The 18898-nt window shown below is 43.9% G+C and overlaps 1 long non-coding RNA gene across 1 annotated transcript; it reads right to left on the bottom strand.

The window, feature by feature from the left end:
* Positions 1-453: 453 nt before the first annotated feature.
* LOC138504678 (uncharacterized) lies at positions 454-18666 on the bottom strand. The gene is made up of 3 exons (XR_011279895.1): positions 18014-18666; positions 13351-13474; positions 454-603 (listed from the first exon to the last, which is right to left on the bottom strand). It is a non-coding gene; the product is annotated as an uncharacterized lncRNA (long non-coding RNA).
* Positions 18667-18898: the final 232 nt, after the last annotated feature.

Below are 18898 nucleotides of genomic sequence, written 5' to 3'. Positions count from 1 at the left end.
CCCTGCACAAATGTACGGGCTTTTTACTTCAAGTGGATACCCAACGTGCTACTCTTGGCGCCAATGGCTTTTCAAGGGGTCATGGGAGAATTGTTCAGAAACATACCTCTAGGTAAGGAATTTGCAGCATGACATTTTGATTTCTGTTAGGGATGATGTTGAACTACCTGATCCGATTCGGATGCAGGTACATAACATTTTGAAGGAAGTGGCACTCACGATTAAGGAAAATAATCTACGTTCTGGGTGACTCGGGCCATGCACTTCTGACATGGGATTAGAGGAGCTGAGATCCTCACAAAGTGAGCCTTGTTAATGAAGTAAAGGAGAGCTACAAGACTCTCTTGTCCTTTTATTTCTCTCTCACACCCGAGACACAATAAAAAATGTGCCACAAAAATAATGCAAAAAAACCCCACATTTTGTGCTGCACATTTTTCTTTTTAATGCTGCACAATTTCCCTTTCCATGCTACAATATCCTGCTGGCTTCGTACAAAGATTCGCTGCATTGCCTCTGGATCTTTCTGGCCCATTCACTCCGCAATTCCCCTCTGTACTTCTCTCGTCTCCTCTGCAATGTCAGCACAGCACTGCAAGTTTTCTAAAAAGTAGTGGGTATGAAAATGTGTTATGTTTGGCTTTTAAGAATAATCTGTATTACAAAAATTACTTGAAGTGCAAACATCCAAATAAAACAGCTTGACAAATACATAAATCCTCATAGAAATATTTAAGCACAAACAGTATAACTGTACTACCCTGACGCCCCCTCCCTTGAATGCGCAAATACACGTTTCAGTATGCAAAGAAATGCAAGCTTGAAAAATGACCTTTACAGTTCTTCAAATATGCTCTCAACATGTAAAGCCCCCATAACAGAGGATACTGTGATAAGTGTACCTGCTTATTTGTTAACCCAGGCATCCTGATTTTTTGAATGCAGTAAGAAGAAAACAATTAAATTCTGTATACATGCAAATCCTCCTTCGTGCGCGTCAAAGTAAGAACACATAATAGAAACGAGACAGTTTAAATGTTTTGGTCTTGAAATGAGGCAAAGACTTGGATGTTTATCTGGGGCTAAGGGGCCATTGGCTTTTTGCATCAGAAACATTTCTGATGCAAATAGACAATGCCCCGTTAATTTGCATCAGTGACCAGAAAGTTAGTAACAAAGAGGTGTTCATTTTGAAATGTGCCAGTGGGAGCCCTGTGGACTTTGCTGCCTGAGTGACTGTGTACTCTTGCAGGCAACACTCTGATCACCGCAAAGGGAAGCCACCCGATGCATTGCATTGCTCCCTGAAAGACCCAGAAGTGCATGAAAACCCAGAGGCTCTGGGACAAGCGCGGAGGTCAGCCAAGGGCTGTCAAAGGGCGAGGTGAGGCCCGGGGCAAAATACTTGCTGAGTCCCCTTTGTTGTTTTGCACTGGGCCAGCAGCGCCACAAACAAGAGTAGTGAGAAATCTCCATTTGAGTCTATGTATAGAAGAACCCAAATATGGTTTATTATTATGATTACAAATCTGCTAAAGCAAAGCCATGTTTCTCTGCCGAAGAAAGGTTTATGCCAAACTGTATCTATCATATGCATAAATATATATTTGCATGCATTTTATTTTTAAAAGGACTTTCCGAAGTAACTTGGATTACAACTCCATACATCTGTCACAAATTGAATATATGTACACATTGCATCCAGCTCTCACCCCAGGTCCTTCCTGGCAAATAATTCTACCTAAAGGGCAAATGAAAGTAGATCTTTACAAGTAAAATATTCATCCATCTGAAGTCAGGGGTCCGCCAATTAGTGCATAATAAAAACCACATACTCAAAAAATTGAGCACAAACCGGGCAAGAAACAACACTGTTTATTACAGCAAAGTGAGCACAAATCAAACTGAACAGTGGATCAGCTCTGATCAAGAGGCTGACATCTGAATGAACTATGAATTTATAACAAGAAATACAATAGTCAGAAGTCAGGAGAAACACTTGTAAGTTGGAGGATTCATTTTTTTGCCACTCTTCCCAGGGATTTGATTGGTTTGCAATTTCCTCCTCGATAGTTACATTGATTAGTGAAAGCGTCATTAGAGCAAAAAGTTCAATAGTTTCCCATCAGCTCATCTTTCCATGTGGTACCACATTTTATTCACAACCCACCCTGGAACATCTTGTTATTAATGAAGCAACATTTGTGCTCACTGCCGGATCTTTAATATACTGCCATTAGTCAGCACCATTGAGAACGGGGCACAAGACACCCTGCAGCTAGTGGGAAAGGGGACATTTATGTGAAAAATGTTAGACAATGACCTTTGCAGACTCTGTGGTAGATATTTTGAGGGCTGGCCCCCTCGTCAGAGTTTAGGAACTTACCGACTGATCGGTTCTCCCAGGAACGCTACTCCGTCCAGTGTTCCTTTACCATGGCCATCTGTGGTCATGTGACCGGCACACTGGTACAGAGCCACCCTCCCCACTACCGTGCCAGGCGGCTTGTTTGGCTGACCACCTGGAAGTTACCTAACCCAGTTCAGGTTATCTTAAATTCCAAATATCGATGAGTAATTTGAGCCTTGTTCCCTCTTTGCACATCCCTTTTGTTGTGGCCACGTGTTTAAATTGAAAAGTTCCAAGATCCTGCCCGCTCTGAGAGATTTCTCACTACACATATTTATTATTGCGCTATTTTTGTCCCTGCCCCTCATTTGGCTAATCATAGAGCAATGTGTTGAACCAAGTTTACACCCAACGTATCTTTAGCCCCTACCATTCCCGGTGAAATCCTGCATAGAGTGTGTCTATGACTCAGAGTATGTGTGTTATTCCCTATGTGGCCACCCCCACTGTGCATCTTCTTTACTCCCTTAGTTGGTAGGTGCGTCCCCCTATCTGGTGCTGAATTAGCACCTTTAACACATTCTTCCCTTCGATCGAAACTTCTGCCCCATTTATCTCCTTTTCCTTTTCTTTACGCACCCACACCCTTGTTACCTGGGTCATGTGCCCCTCTTCCTCGTACCCATCCAAGTATTCCACAAAAATCTATATTTCTGTCCCGTCAGGTGAACACTCCCACCCCGAAAATGCATGGTAATTCTCTAAGTCTGGTGGTGGTGCAGAAATTTTATATCTTCTTCACTCTCTCTCTCTCTCTCTCTCATTTACACTGGGGTCTTCCTCACTTAATACCTTCATGGCCTGCATTTTTTGCATTGCCATTTTATACCCTGTCTTGTGCTGGTGGCATTTACACCACTGGATGATCAGACTGATGTAGGTGACAATGAGGATTGTGATGAGTAGAGGGACAGTTATCTCAAACATAGCCACAAGCCAGTTGGGGGCCCAGATGAACAGTGAATCCAACAGGATGCGGATGAAATGTCTTTCTGCTCTTACGTCATTCTCTTGTGTATTGTTCTTATTTCCTCTACCGCCTCTGTGATGGATCCATTTGTAGCGTCATTAGCGGGAATTGTGGTAAAGCATGAGCTGCCTATCTTATGACACACCCCTCCCTCCATTGCTGTTGTAAGATCGAGAACTAAATGGTTTTGGAGGGTCACCAACTGTAGAGCCTGTAGTTCCTCACACACTGCGTTGAGTCCCTTTTCAGTTGCATTTGCCAGTTGGAGCAGTTTGTAGCTGGTTATCTGCAGCCATTTTGCTTTGGCCGCAGTTTACACCCTAGGCACCAGGAGAGAAGTGAAGAAAACAGATACTCAAATGGACAGTTTCAAATGAGATGGAATATTATCTAAGCTCTTGGTGGACTCTGCCAAGATATAATTACTACTGGACCTTTTCTTCCTGGTTATCTTATGTTGGTTTATTTGTTTTTCTGTGGGTGTTTTCTCCTTAGCTGTGGACAGCCCATTGAGCAGTATCAAGTCTGCACAGGGTAACACTAATGTCAGGTTATGAAGGGTCACCAGTGCACAAATTCCCTTCCAATCTGGAGGCAGTTGAGCGTATGCTCGTGTTCAGCATGCCCACCAAGTGTCCATCAGAGCAGTGGTCCCCTTCGGCAACACCGCAATGTCCATCATTCTCCTGCAGCCGGTATTCATCCCCAGCATTATTGTCCCACTGTCTCCGAAACATAGAAAATATTATATCAGTGTCTTTATGTTTTCTGGACATGTGTTTTTATTTATCCACCTTAAAACATGTATATAACTGTTCCAAATGTTCTTACATTTACCATACATTTTCTTAACCACCCTTTCTTCAAAGCCCACCAAGCCCTCTGCATGGCACTGCGCCATGCCTCTTTCCCATTTCCCGTTGTGCAACACCGAACCCTGGATTTGCATCAAGGGCCTAGTGTGGCACCATGGCACATCATTCACTGTAGAGGTTTTACAATATATTATTTTATTGACAGTGACCACCTGTTTTCCCTTTGGGGCCTCCTCTGTTACATATTCCAGAACCATGTGCTTATTTCTCTCCTCCCAGGCCATGCTTTCTAGTTGTATAAAGTTGTCCTTGTACACCTCTTCCCCCTCATCAATCCACTTTACTTCAATCGTATGTCCCTGGAACATACCACTGGTTCTGCACAAGGCCAGATGTGCTAGAAACTCTCGCTCTTCTGCTGTCATCTCTTGTGGCAAGAATTGCTTTGGCTTTCCTGTATGGTGTGGAATCAGTGAGCACACGTAACAGGTATCAATGGTGCTCCCCTGCCCCACTTTCTGCATTTCCCCATACCATATGTTTTCAGAGGCCAGATCTACTCCTTCTCTGATAGTGGTTAATAATTCCAGTGGGCTAGTCACATTTCTCTTAGTGCGTGTTTCCATCTTACCACCAGCTGATGGGCTCAATTTATTTTTATATGATGAATATCAGAAAAGCAGAAGACAAAGATGCAGAACAGTTTAATACTATTAGGTACCTGTAGAAGGCACATCCCTCTTGCATGTCAACATAGTCAATAGGTAAGTGCTGGAAGGGCCCTTACGACCGTTATATCATTCCCCTTAAAGTTTTCAATGTGTGACCAGACAGAAACTGTTTGCAAACCATACAATTTCCCCTAACCACATTTACTTGCTCATGCATGTTTGGAACATACCATCCCCCACAATGCACTCTTTGGACACATGAGTGGGGAAATGCAGCTGTTCTAAAGGTACATTTAACATTCTTTTGGGCATATCAGACTTCCCTGTGCTATTCTGCCACCAAATTACGTCTGTCGGTGACAGTGAACACCCTTTGTGTATCCATAATTCTTTTTCCTCTTTTGGCTCTTCTCCCTGTAATTCTATGATGTGTACTATGGGGATAATATTGAAACTTTCCTCCCTTTCTTCCTCTCCACTCTTCTTTCTTTCCGCTGCGATCAGTGGCACCCTTTCCCCTTCCTCGAGGTACCTCAGCATTCCCCCATCCTCTGATACATTTTCTGCTGCTTTTGCCGCTCTGTCAGCCATGTCGTTCCCCAATTAAATGTTGTTTTGTTTTCCTGTATGGGCGGCGCATTTTGTAATTGCCACCTCCACTGGACCTTTTAATGCTTCAATTAAATCCCTTAATGGTTCTGCATGTTGTACAGGCGAACCATCACTTCTTTTAAACCCCATACTTTCCCATCATGCCAGTCCAGAATGGATAGTTGATGCGACATAGGCAGAATTGGAAAATGTATTTGTTGCATGCCCCTCCATCATTTTTAGTGCTCTTGACAGTGCCACCAATTCTGCGGCCTTTGCTGAATAATGCGATGGTAGCTGCTGGATAATACTTCCTGCAGCATACCCCTGCCGTACCAATATGTATCCTTCCTGTCTCTGGGTCAATACTTGAGTACCCGTCAATATAGACCATGTCTGCCCCTGCTATTTCTTCCTTTTTCACCCGTACATCCCCTTCCATCCTGTACATGTATGCCACAATATCATGTGTGTAATCCCCTTCCTCTATTGGTTCTGCTAGGTTCGATTGCTGGGTTTACACGTCAACACCTTACTACCTCTATTACTGGGTTTGTCATTATGACATCATATCCCTGTACTGCGGGTTGCTTCGGATTTCACCAGCAAAAAATTACAGGGAAGAAGTAAAGCAATTTATTCTGGGCTCAGTTACAGCTGGGAAAGCGAAATTGAAACAGAATGATGAACAGAAATGCATGAAAAGCGCTGTTGAAATTACACCCCAAAGATGAAGCCTTTATAGTGGTACAAACTAATTAGCATCAAAACACAATGCAACATTAGGTCAATCCCCCAAATGAAGCTTATAGGCAAAACTATGGTATTCACCTATAGCGGGACATACAGTATCCAGAGATGATTGGATCCTGCAAATCTTACCACACCACCTTCATCCCCTGCTGTGACATCACAGTCCAACCCACGGTTCCCACATCATGGTGCCAAAACATTGAGACATTTGAGATGAGCAGCGTAACTTTATTCATCTGCCGCCGGACATCTCCACATGTTTCCCATGAGAGCACAATTGGCTGTGACATTACAAGAGCCTTTACTTTACTTTATTCCATTTATACCGCACACCATTGACCCAGAGGCGTGAGGGCACAAACAAACAGACAAAAAAAACCAAGATACACTATAAAACATAGAGAAAAAGCAAGATACACGACTTGTAAAATAAAAAGAATCCCAAGGAGAAAAAAGAATCATTACAAAATAGATATATCAAAGTCATAAGAGAGTCGATTAATCATAATAATGAAAGTTTAAGAATTCCAACAGGAAGCATCAGAGTATCAAATTGCAGTTCAAGCACCCCCTGGGAAGATATTTACACATACTTAAATAAAGAGGTAGATTTCTGAACCCACAACCCACTAGGACACAGTCCCTTTTTAATTGCGAACACCAATCACTCAGGTCAATCCTGCGTAGAATCTTCAACTCAGACAATCTGACAACTTCTGGCCCTGTTCTTTGTCGCAACCATGCAAGCACCTTAGTACGGAGCGCTTCTATGGACTCTTTTCCTTCTAACTTCTCAATGTTAGTATTAACAGAATTCCATTGGTCCATAAAAAAGGCTTGTATACTCATGTCATTAATCTTTGGCATTTGTGTCTTTCTTATGCCCATTCTCTACAAGGTCACCTGATTGAGTTTAGCACTTGCATCTAAGGGTTTTTTAGCAGGTGTTAGGCCAGGGTTATGATCAAGTACAGAGAGTGAAAGAGGTAGTTCCTGGAATTGCCCACTAATATCAACAGTAGGTGATTTGTCATTTTCATTAATAGAGGGTATTATTCCAGAGGATACTGGAAGACCAACCCTACTCAATGTGGTTTGTGAAGCTTGGTCCACACTCGCCCATTTGATTTTGGCGGCTGAAACAGTGCAACTGGACTGTGTTGTAAATCTATATGAGACGCAATGTTCACTCTAGGCGGACATATGTCCGACACAAAGTCATCTAGTAGGTCCACTAGTGAGCATAGATCGGTAAGACTGTTACATAGGTGGAGCTCTTTGAAAATACTTGCCTTAAGGTGAGACCACTGGGAGTGAGCAATATAATCTGTTTGAAGATTATTAGGCCTAATGCCCCATTGTGAGGCAGAAGATGACGATGTTTTATGTTCAGTATATTTCTTTATCCCTCCTAATAGTAAGGTAGCTGCTGGGGGAAAACTTGAAGCAGAAGTATTAATAATACCCCTTCCTTGTATGGATTCTGTGATAGCAGGTCATGTAGGACCAGAGTTCGGTAACTGACAATCCAGTTCCTTAATTATTTGCGGGGGGAATCAGAATAATTGATCTTGTCCACATCAGGGGAAATATTAGTGCCCCCACCTTGCAGCCTCTGTCTCCTACGAGTACTAAGAGCAAGGACCTCGGAAACGCGGTCCCTGTTAGACAAAGGAGACAAGGTTGCTACACCAGCTTCGGCCAACGTCAGGTCCAACTTTGTCCTTAGCCTGGGGGTAGGATTTTTAACATCATTATTCCTGGATAGTAATCTTTTCACACCATAATTCCTGCTTGCGGCCATAATGTAGACCAGATTCCTCGAATTAGGATAGAAAGCACTGTGTGCTATTTACCAATGGTTCACTCAGTATTTTTTTAGGCAATCATCTTACAGCAATATTCCAGCACTGACTCCCCAGAATAGGAGGCCAGGACTGAGCTGAGCGCCAAGCCCTCGAGCATCGGGAGAGCTTCCGTGACAGAATCAGTATTAGAGCTAGTGCTTACCCCTGTCCGGTGGTTACGCCGTACCGTAACACCCGTTCAGACCCCTCACATCACCAACCGGGGCGCCGTGCCCTATGTTCCAGCCCTTGCCACTGGACTGCTAATGGACCAGGATAACGATTGGCTCCGTCGCTAACACAGCTCCCAATGCTGGGAGCCGCTGGGAACCGCAGCCTGCAAGCTGCGAGGAAGAACGATCTGAGGAAAGGACCCACAGAATGTCAAGCCGCACCGCAACAGAGGGTCGCAGCCACCTCTGACGTAAACCTTGAACTGTTAACAAGTTATGGACTTAATGTTGCAGCCTACGAGCTCTTTGAGCCACATCCCAGGCTGAGATGTGCTGAGGGCCAATTTGAAACCTCCAGCGGGCATTTTGAAACTGTCAGTAGACCAGTTTCCAGAACTAATATGCTGAATTATAAAATGGTTGTACATTTGCTGCCTTTCCCCGGCACTCATGAGCTTCGCTTCCTGAACTTGAATGTATCGAGAGCTGTTTATTTATTTCCACAAGTCCCTGGGAACATATAGTTTGCAAGGTGCTGCCAGCTTCTACCACTTCCAGGCAAATTGATCAAATGTACATTCGTTTTCTAGTGAGAGTGAGCACCCAGACCTGTTTGCAATGCTTATATCTAATGTTACGTCCCTCATACTCACCTGTAATTCAAACCTTATTTTCTGTCGGTTATTTATTTAGAATACCATTAATAGGTGCATTTTCCAGCCTAATGCATAACCCTAAGCGCCCATCACGAAAACCCCCCTCACCCTTCTAGTGTGCTATTCCCACAGCTGATAAGTTTGCACCTTTTTACCACGCGGAACTTGCATTTCTACTACAACCCGATGCCCTTGGGTGGTCACGGTTTATAATCTGATTCTGGGTTTCTAGTTTTGTAATTTTCTCTATGCACGGGAAACATTTTCTTTTTGTGCTGATGGGTCTTGGTTTTGTTTATCTTGTTTTGTTGTACAACGTCAAACCGTTAGTGAGGGTAACATACATTCTAATTAAATGTTATCCAACACCTGGATCAGGTCAGCGGGAATGTGATTTTATGCGATCGACAGGTAAGTGAGTGGAGAGCGGGGGTTACCCCATAGGCTGGTAGTAGGCTGGTAGTGTACTCAACTTGGGGATGGGGGCGGGGGCTAAGATTTGTTTGATCCTCTGGGAATCGGATGCCTTGCTCTCATACCAATTATAGTTGCGTATCGTGGAGGTAGGGGCAGCAGGGACTAAGCTTTTCTACAAGATGGAAGCGGTTGGAGGGAGAAGAAATGAAGAAATGCGCTACAGCTGTTGTATGGTGGTGGTCTTTGAAGGGTTTGGTTGTTAGGCGCTAAGGTCACTATCAGAACATTCTGCTCTCTGACTCCAGTCCAACGCGGGCCGTGGCAAAAAAGCACCAAAAAAAGACTTTTTTTTCGCCGTGAACTGGGCATGTTATTGTCCATGCACAGTTCAGTGTGAAAAAAAAGTATTTGATTTTTGTTGCTTTTTTGCAGTGTGGCCGATGGGGGGGCTAACAGAGGGGCCAGCATTTTTATAATGGTGGCCGTGGCCCCCATTGCCCCCCCCCCCCCCCCCCCCTTGGTGGTACCCCTGGTCGTTTGTCACAGGAGAAGGTAGGCTAATGTGTTCGATGTTAACAGAAAGAAGCAAAGTAGTAGAGAAGTTATCAACTTTTACGCTGAGTTTTTTTATTCTTTAAAATGAAAGATGTATTAGCAGAAAAATAAATTACAACTGTAGCCAACAACGTTTTTTTTATCTGACAACTCCTAAACAGGTTGGTGCGACATCAGGTCACAGACACAAGCCAACACTGAATGTTCCACTGAGGACGATATTGTAATGCAAGCTACTCTGTACAGGTGACACAGACCCTGGTGTGAAACAAGTAGCTTCTTTATAGCCTCTTGTACAGGTAAACATCCAGTAGACGCTGGAACACAGGGAATTATAATATTTATTGTGTTCAGTTCAAAGAACTTTTCACAAAACAGATTAAAATACATATATAAAAAGTACAAAACACATTTAAAATATACACAAAGTCAATAAATAACAAACATGCACTAGTTATAATGTTCAAGGTCAAGATCAAAATCTCCATGATTTAACATTTGATTTTAACCATACTCGCTATAATGCCACGTGGTCAGAGGTAGAGTCAGTGTTAAAACAGTAGGCCCAGAATGACTTCGATTTTATTGTGGCACAGTTGTGAACTAAAGACCAGAGCTCCTTAATGTAAACAGGACCCAGACCGGTACAGTTGGTAAGAACTAGGGGTTTCAGAAATGCCCTTCTTGTAGCAAATCCAAAAGTATCTCTCGTTGTAAGGGAGTCTATGCTGCGCTCTCGCAATAGAGCGAACTGATTTATATATAGCAGTAAAAGGAACCGTACAGCTGGATGGGGACATAATAATGTATACAAATGGGGTTTCAAGTAATTACAAGTTACTTCTGCTGCCAACGCATAGTGCTTCAAGGTATGCAGGTGCTCAGAATTTACATTTCAGTCCCACAATTTCAGTTTCTTGTTGAAATCAGCAATTAGACCCTCCCATCGAGGATTCCAAGTTAAACTGTGGTGCCCTATCAATGATCTTAAATAGCTCCTGCATAGAAACTTCATACTCACTCCCCATCCTTATACCACCAGAACCTTCTCACAGAAAACGAAGCATTGGGCATTTAGGCACAACCCTGGTTTTAATATTGAACACCCTGCGCTTCCAATGGACCATCCCCCGTAGGGAAATGATACCCAATTCCAAGTACAGATATTCCATGGGTACCGATTGGGGTAGTTGCAACATCTTCCACCAGAGCAAAACTTCAATTCAGTTTAACCACAACCAATTATTCATGTTCAGAGATTCGAGTCCGTACAAAAATGCTGGGCAAAAGCATTGGTCCTATAGCGTTAAAACCCCTTACATAGAAAAACCTGCCATCTGAGTGCCAAATCTATACATTAATCCCACTAGTTGTTTGGCCTTCCGGATTTTAGTTTTAATATTAGAGAGTAATCCCCAGGCACAGATACACATAGTTGTTGGTATATGCAATGTTGCCTAGAGTGGTACTCATATTAACTCTATTTATCCTACGGCTGGTTGCCAACATCACTTTGGTTTTTATCTAAGTTGATTATCAGGTCATTCTCCGAACTATAGGTCTGAAACTCATTTATCATAATTCTCATTCCTGTAAAGGTACTATCAAAGATAGCCAAATTGTCAGCATATAAGAGAGATGTTATCCTAGTATCTCCCACTCGATGTGGACAATTAGATTGTGCATGACACCTGAACCTGAGATCCGAAAAATATAAATTAAATAGCAGAGGAGCCAACAAACAACCTTGCTTGACTCCTCTGCTAAGTCGGGCGGATGATGTGATAACCCCTTTATGGTTCAATCTTACAAGTAGAAGATCAGGGGAACATCCACCAGCACCATTTCTCCTGCTCTCTCTCTCGGTCTCTCTCAATCAGACCATCACTAACTGTCACTCTTAAAACTTACAGGAGAAACACTCACTCAGCATTCCAGATCAGGCTCTGATGACATCACATACACAAACTCAGCAAGCAGGAAGGGAAAAGCTAATTCCAACATACGACTTCTCCTCTCTAACTGTAAAGAGCGAAGAAACGTCAGGCTCAACAAAGGATGGGAAGCATGCAATAGCCAGCAATAGATAAAGCATGACAGTATGAACATGTTAATCATGTTAAGAAATTCAAAACTACAATGTGCATACTCTCACAGTAAGCATAATGGTATGCTCCTTCAGGCCCAGGTGTCCCCCTGCAAACCACACAATACATTCTGAGCCAATTCTCAAAGTTCTTGGGGTCTCTTCTCCTGAAATCTCAGTCCTGAGTTTAAGTGTTCCTGCACCCTATTTCCCACAGTTTTGTGGCTCTTTTCTCCTTGGTTCTCGATCACAGGTGCTAGTACAATATAAGGAGCATATGAGTATATTCAATGTACCCCTTTAGTATCCATGGAAGAGGCAATGGCCAATCAGCTAATCAGGAGAGTGGTTTATGTCTGTCAGTATATAACTGTGTTTCATCTGGGCTTCCTGAGTGTCCGTCCGTGGGTTTCCAACTTCTGTGTCGGCCAGTGACCTGCGCTGGCTTTCCCCCTTTACGCCGGAGCCATTCCCATTCCCCGGAATTCCACACCTAACTTCAACATAATACCACTACTTCTCTGCCTCCTGCTGTGGAGTGGCTCGGTGAACCTGCTGCTGATCAAATACCCTTCATGAAAATAGTAAACGCACATTGGGCCTCATTACGAGTCCGGCGGTAACCGAGGCGGTAAAACCGCCTGGTTACCGCCGGACTCGTATTACCATTCCGCCTCCGTGATTCCCGGAATTACCGGGGCATTACAACCCCGGTTTTCCGGGAATCACGGAGGCGGAATGGTGTTAATCCCCATTCCCATTGAGTCCTATAGGACTCAATGGGAATGGGGATCATGGAAACACCGGCAGCATCTCGTAATGCTGCCAGTGTTTCCTCGTCCGCCTGCAGGCGGGTGGTGTTAAACCCGCCAGGTCAGACTTGGCGGGAACATCACCTCCCACCTGCAGGAGTTGTGATCAGGCGGTCCGGAAACAACGGTGGCGGCGGTTTTACCGCCACCGTTATTTCCAGACCGCCTGATTTGTAATGAGGCCCATTGTCACTTTTCTATTTCCAGGCCACCCCTTTTCTTTTGTAATTATATTTATGGTAAAACACTGCACTTGAAAGCAAAGATGGAGTCCCATGAAAAAAAGAACAATGCTAACAACACAATAGATCACCCAGGGTGCTATTAGCATTAAGTACCCCAATCTAGGATAGGCTACGTGGAAACGGTGCTGATCGATTGGAGAGCCCTGGGTGGACATGCTGGCAGTGAATATCGCTAGAGCCAGTCCAGGAATGGGTTTATTTAATGCTAAAATAAATCATGGCTGTACGTTTTATCAAGTTATATCGAATGTCACTAATTGTACTGAAATATTGACATTGTTCATACATCAACCCAGTATAATAAGTGTTCACATGTCACAACATTAGTTTATATAAAGAATATACATACCACTTAAAATGTTAATGCACTTCCAACAAACAAAGTGAACTTCTGGCAACTGTAACTCTTTCTTGTTAGTAGTTGAAGGAAGACAATCCAAATGCATCTGTCTTTTGCATGGCTCGCATTGTACCTGGCAAAGCAAATATATGCAAATCAAGAGTAGTAATACGTAACACAAAAGCCAACAATCATGAACATCAAAATGAAAGGTCTTTTTTTTATTACACAAACTCCAATCTAAGTACCAGTTTGTATTTCACTCCATTTGAAACTACAGTAATAGACTAGTGACCAAAACATACATTCAAGTTAGAGACATGAATTGATTATCGTTAATCATCTATAGATGTATCATAACTTGACATCATAATGTCTGACCTTTCTGTACTTACACCTCAAGTGACACTATTGGAATTTCACAATCTGATGTTTGTCTGATAAATATATGAATGGTGTGTTTGGGGTAAAAACTACAAGTGACCATGGCTTCAGCCAAACATTTTTTTCAATGAGGTTACAAGCCACACTATAGTCACCAATGTTGCCTGCAAGAGAAAGACATGTTACTTTGTGTGACACACTGCTCATTTCTATAGCTCAGGTGTTTATATTTTATTAAATATACTCATATAAACACATTCATAAAAATCTTTTCTTGAAGCTGAACGTTATGAAGGGCCACAGAGTATGCCCTACATTGGAGTGATTCATCCCATTTAGGAGGCAGGTTCATAAGTTATGAGTAAAATCACCAAGAATTGAAAACACATTATTTGTATTTTTTGTATTTATTAACTTTTATATTGCGCTTTGCGCCAAGGCGCTTTACATTAAACAACAGGAATACACAGGAAGCAGTAGAATACAATTTATGATTCAAATAAACAAGAACAGTATGAAGAAAAATGTGCCAAGTTTGTTAGGTAGGAGTCAGGAGTAGTGGGGACAGTGGAGGGGAGAGGAGAAGATCTGTCAGGAAGGGGTCCGAAGAAGATTGGATTTTAAGGAGGAGCGGAAGGAAGAGTAAGAGGAGATGGAACGGATAGAGAGAGGTAAAGAGTTCCAATGATCTGGGGCAAGGAGCTGAAAGGAATGGAAGTGAAAAGGAACACAAGGAGGTGGGGGACAGAGAGAAGGAAGAGGTCAGCGGAGCAGAAGGGGCGAGGGGGAGAGTAGAAAGAGAGGAGGGAGGATAGGTAGGGAGGGGCAAGATCATGAAGCGATTTAATGACGAGACAAAGAAAGTTAAATTTAAGCAGAGAGTGAAAGGAGAGCCAGCCAAGTGAGGAGAGCGAAGAGGAGATGAAGTCGAAAGGAGAGAGGGAGCAGAGAGTGAGGATCGGATAGTAATAGAGGGATTTGAGGGGGGCAAGATGAGAGGCTGGGAGGCCGAATATGAGAGCTGAGCAGTAGAAGAGACGGGAGAAGATAAGGGAGGAGATAAAGAGTTTGGTGGCATGGAAGGTGAGGGAGGAACGGATTTTATGGACGTTATAAAGATGGTAGAGAGAGGTAAGAGAGATATGGTGGGAAAAGGAGAGATTGGAGTCAAGGTGGAGGCCGAGATTACGGGCAGAAGCAGAGATAGTAAGATGAGTGAGGGGAAAGAGGATGGAAGGAGGGAGGAGGGGGGAGGAAGAGTGTTGACGGGAAAGAATAAGATTTCAGTTTTGTCAGAGTTTAAAGTGAGAAAGTGGGAGGACATCCATGTTTGAATAGCAGTTAGACAGCAGGATAATTTAAGGTGAATGTCAGGGGTGAAGGAAGAGAAGGAAAGGAAGAGCTGGGTATAGCCAGCGTAAAAGTGATGAGAGATACAGAAGGAAGAGATGATTGGGGCAAGAAGTGAGGTGTAGAGAGAGAAGAGAAAGGGGCCAATGTACGGAGCCTTGGGGGACACCAAAGTCAAGACAGTGAGTAGGGGAGGAATAGCCACCCCAGGAGATGGCGAAAAAGCAATTGGAGAGGTGGGAGGAAAAGCAATTAAGAACAGTCCTTTGGGACCAAATGAGGAAAGTGTATTAAGGAGTAACGGGTGATCGACGGTGTCAAAGGCAGCAGAGAGGTTGAGGAGAATAAGAATAATAGAGTGTTTAGAGTAGCGAGCGGTGAGAAGCAAATTTAGAACAGAGGTAAGAGCGGTCTCAGTAGAATTCAAAGGGTGAAAACGATATTGAGTAGGGTGGAGGAGGTTAGAGACAAAAGCTGAGAGTTGGGAGTAGACTAGTCATTCAAGGAGCTTGGAGAGGAAGGGTAAGAGAGAGATGGGGCAAAAGTTGGATGCTAGGAGCGGGTTAGCTGCGGGTTTCTTCAGGATGGGGACAATAGCGTGTTTGAAGGCCGTAGGAAAGGTAGCAGTGGAGAGGCATATGTTGAAGAAAGAGGTGAGGTAAGGTATGAGAAGAGGGTAGAATGAGAGAAGTGGGTAAAGGATCAGAAGGGGCGGCAGTAGGGTGAGTTTTGGACAAGAGCAGGGAGATATCAGCATTAGAGACAGGGGTGAAGTTGGACAAGAAGGAGAAAGGGGTGGATTGAGATGAAGAGGGGGAGAATTGGAGGGAGAGAGTAGAATGTTTTGGCATAAGGTTAGAATTTTAGAGGAGAAGAAGTCGGCAAAATCAGAGGGAGAGAGAGGAGAGTTAATGGAGTGGTCAGGGGTAGTGGGAAAGAAGATGAGTGAGGGTTTGGAAGATTTATCTAGGATGGGAAGCTTGAGAATGGAGAAGGTTAGAGAAGTAAGAACATTTGGCTGAGCTAAGACAGAAGTCGTAGAGAGAATGGTAAGAGAAGTAGGAGGATTGGTTGGCTGGCGAACGATGTTTAAGCCAGCTTCTTTCAAGGCGTCGGAGGAGACAGCGCATAGACAGAAGGTGAGAGGAAAGCCAGGGTTGGGCAGACTTGTGAGAGGGGCGGAAGGAGGAGGGAGGGTAAAGTTGGTCAAGAGAGGAGTAGAGAGAGGAGGATAGAGTAGAAAGAGAGTAATTAGCTGAGAGAGAAGAAAATTGGGAAAGAGCGGGAGGCTTGAGGAGCAGTTTTCAAAGAAGAGAGAGGGGTCAAAGTTAGAGGTCTCATCTGTAGAAAGAGATAGAAGAGGAGGGGGAGGAGGGGGATGAGAGGAGTGGCGGGGGGGTGAGGGCGAAGGAGAGAAGAGCGTTGTTGGATAAGTAAGTGGGGAGAGTATAGGCTGAGGAGAGGTGAAAGAAGAGATGAAGATGAGATCGAGAGTGGAGCCAGAAGAGTGAGTGGGTGAGGTAGGAAGGGGGGTAAGGAGGTAGGAGTCAAGAATAGAGAAAAGGGGGGAAGATAGGTGAGAGGTGGAAAGGTGGAGGTTAAAGTCACCAAGAACGGTAAGGGGAGTAGGGGTAGGGGAGAGGAGGTGATCAAAGTCATCATAGAACGAAGTGAGAGGGCCAGGAGGGCGGTAAATATTTAGAAAGGAAATAGTGTGGGGGTAGGTGAAGGTTTTAAATAAGTATTCAAAGGTAGGGAAGACAGGGAGAGGAGTAGAACAGGGGGTAGACAAACATTTGGGGTGATAGAGAAGGCCAAGGCCGCCTTCGCGGCCAGAGGGGCGAAAGACATGAGTAAACGAGAAGGAAGTGAGAGAAGCAAGTACGGTAAAAGTTAAAAGGGGGGACACAGGTTTCAGAAATGCATAGGAAGTGAAGATTTAGTCAAAGAAACATGTCTAGAACAGCAGTAGTCTTATTGCAGATAGATTGTGCATTCCAAAGGACAATGTTCATAATGTTGGAGGGTGCAACGACAGGGGGATATAAGAGGTTGGGGCGGTTAGATAGGGTGGGGGGTGATGGGTCGAGTGGGGGAGGGGAGTAGAGTGAGGAGATAGCCATGGTGAAGAGGAAGAGGGTTAACAAGAGAAGCTTAGCGGGGAAATGGGAAGTGACGGGAAAAAGGCAGAGGAAAAGAGAGTGGGGGAAGGCGAAAGTTAGAAACTCAATGCCAAAGGAACAGACGGAGCAGTGGGTGGCGGAAAGAAGAGTGGGAATATAATGCGGAGATAGGATGAGATGGATTTAACCGGAGGAAGAAGGTGGTATCAGCAGAGATGAGGGTGGGAGGGAAGTTGAAGGAAAGAGGTGGGAGGGCACAGTAAGATTGGTCAGTGAGCTCAGGCCAGGGATCGATGCAGCAGTGCAAATGAAGGTTACAGTGGGGAGGGGTAGAAAGGAAGAGGGAGGGGAGGCAGTGAGTATGAGCTGGAGAGTGGGGCGTAGACAGGTGGCTTCAGGGGAAAAGTTGGCTAGGGACATGGGAGGCAGAGAAGCCAGTCAGTGGAGGGAGGTTGTGCATGAGCAGGTGGCAGTGAGCTCCAGAGCAAAGCACCACAGGAAGGGCAGGGGAGGAGAAGTGGAGATCAAAGACAGCTTCAAAGTCGATGAGCATAAATTAGTCAGTAGCAAGACCCAACTTAACAGGAAGAGGTATAGGATCATTTGGTAGCAGTACTCAGTATAGCTGGAAGCGGTGTAGGGCTATGTTTACTTATGGTATATGTTTACTTAGCTAAAACCCCATATAATGAGCAATCCAACCCTGTGTCAAATTGGGGAAACACAACTTTACACTAGGGCGGCAATACTAGACAGTACATAGCATTCATTATATTAGAGGAGACCACATTAAAGGAATAGTGCTGTTTTCTCACTAGAATTCTGTATCAGCTCCAGAGCTATGTGAATTCTGAATTCATCCATATCAGTACTTTTTGTATCTACGTTTCTTAGTTCTCCATCAGAAAGGCAAGCTGAAATGGAAAGAAAGTACATCTTGTGAGTCGGTGGTTAAACATAAATAATAGATTTTCAAAGTCATAGTACAAACTTAGTTTCAAGATTAATGGTCCACAGTTAACACTATCCTGTTGCTCTTGATGTGAGCATTGTTGTATCTTCCAGGATCTAGATGTTATTAAATTATCTGGGAAGTGGCTTCTCAAGAGTTTTCTGTAAAAAGATTACATTTTAACGCACATCCTGAAAAATGTGTAGACTATCTGATGTAATTTTGCATCTTTGGAGACTAGTTTCCAAGTAAAGTGCTGGGGTTGCTGCACATAGAGACTCAAGCTACAACTCACTGATGAGACTGAAAAACAGCCAATGTTGCAAATCAGTTCACACTGGACCGCCCCATTTCGGTTGGTACCAATTATGATTTGTATATGACTTTTCCTTTTTGTTATGGATGTTTGACCACAACAATGCCAGAGGTCCTGATGAATTCAAAACCTTGCTGCTATCACACTTCCATTTTGCACACAATACTCAAGATTGGATTTAAGCAAAAGATGTAATCATTAAAGCAGACAGTTGATTTTAACAGGCAATCTACACATTTGCAGGCCGATTCATGGAATAATTAGCGCGGCGCAAGTGGCCAAAAACGTGCGAATCGCAGTGGAATAGCGGAAATCGCAGGGCAAGTGTGAAAATCGCACGAAAAGCAGCGCACATCGATTCATGGAAGGCCGTGCGCGAGAAAACCATTGGATGTGCGCTAAAAAAGTGCGCGGCGCACGTTGGCGCACAGG

Source organism: Ambystoma mexicanum, chromosome 11 (assembly GCF_040938575.1).
Source record: "Ambystoma mexicanum isolate Mex_15411 chromosome 11, UKY_AmexF1_1, whole genome shotgun sequence".
NCBI lineage: Eukaryota > Metazoa > Chordata > Amphibia > Caudata > Ambystomatidae > Ambystoma > Ambystoma mexicanum.
This window is presented reverse-complemented; position numbering and strand designations above follow the sequence as displayed.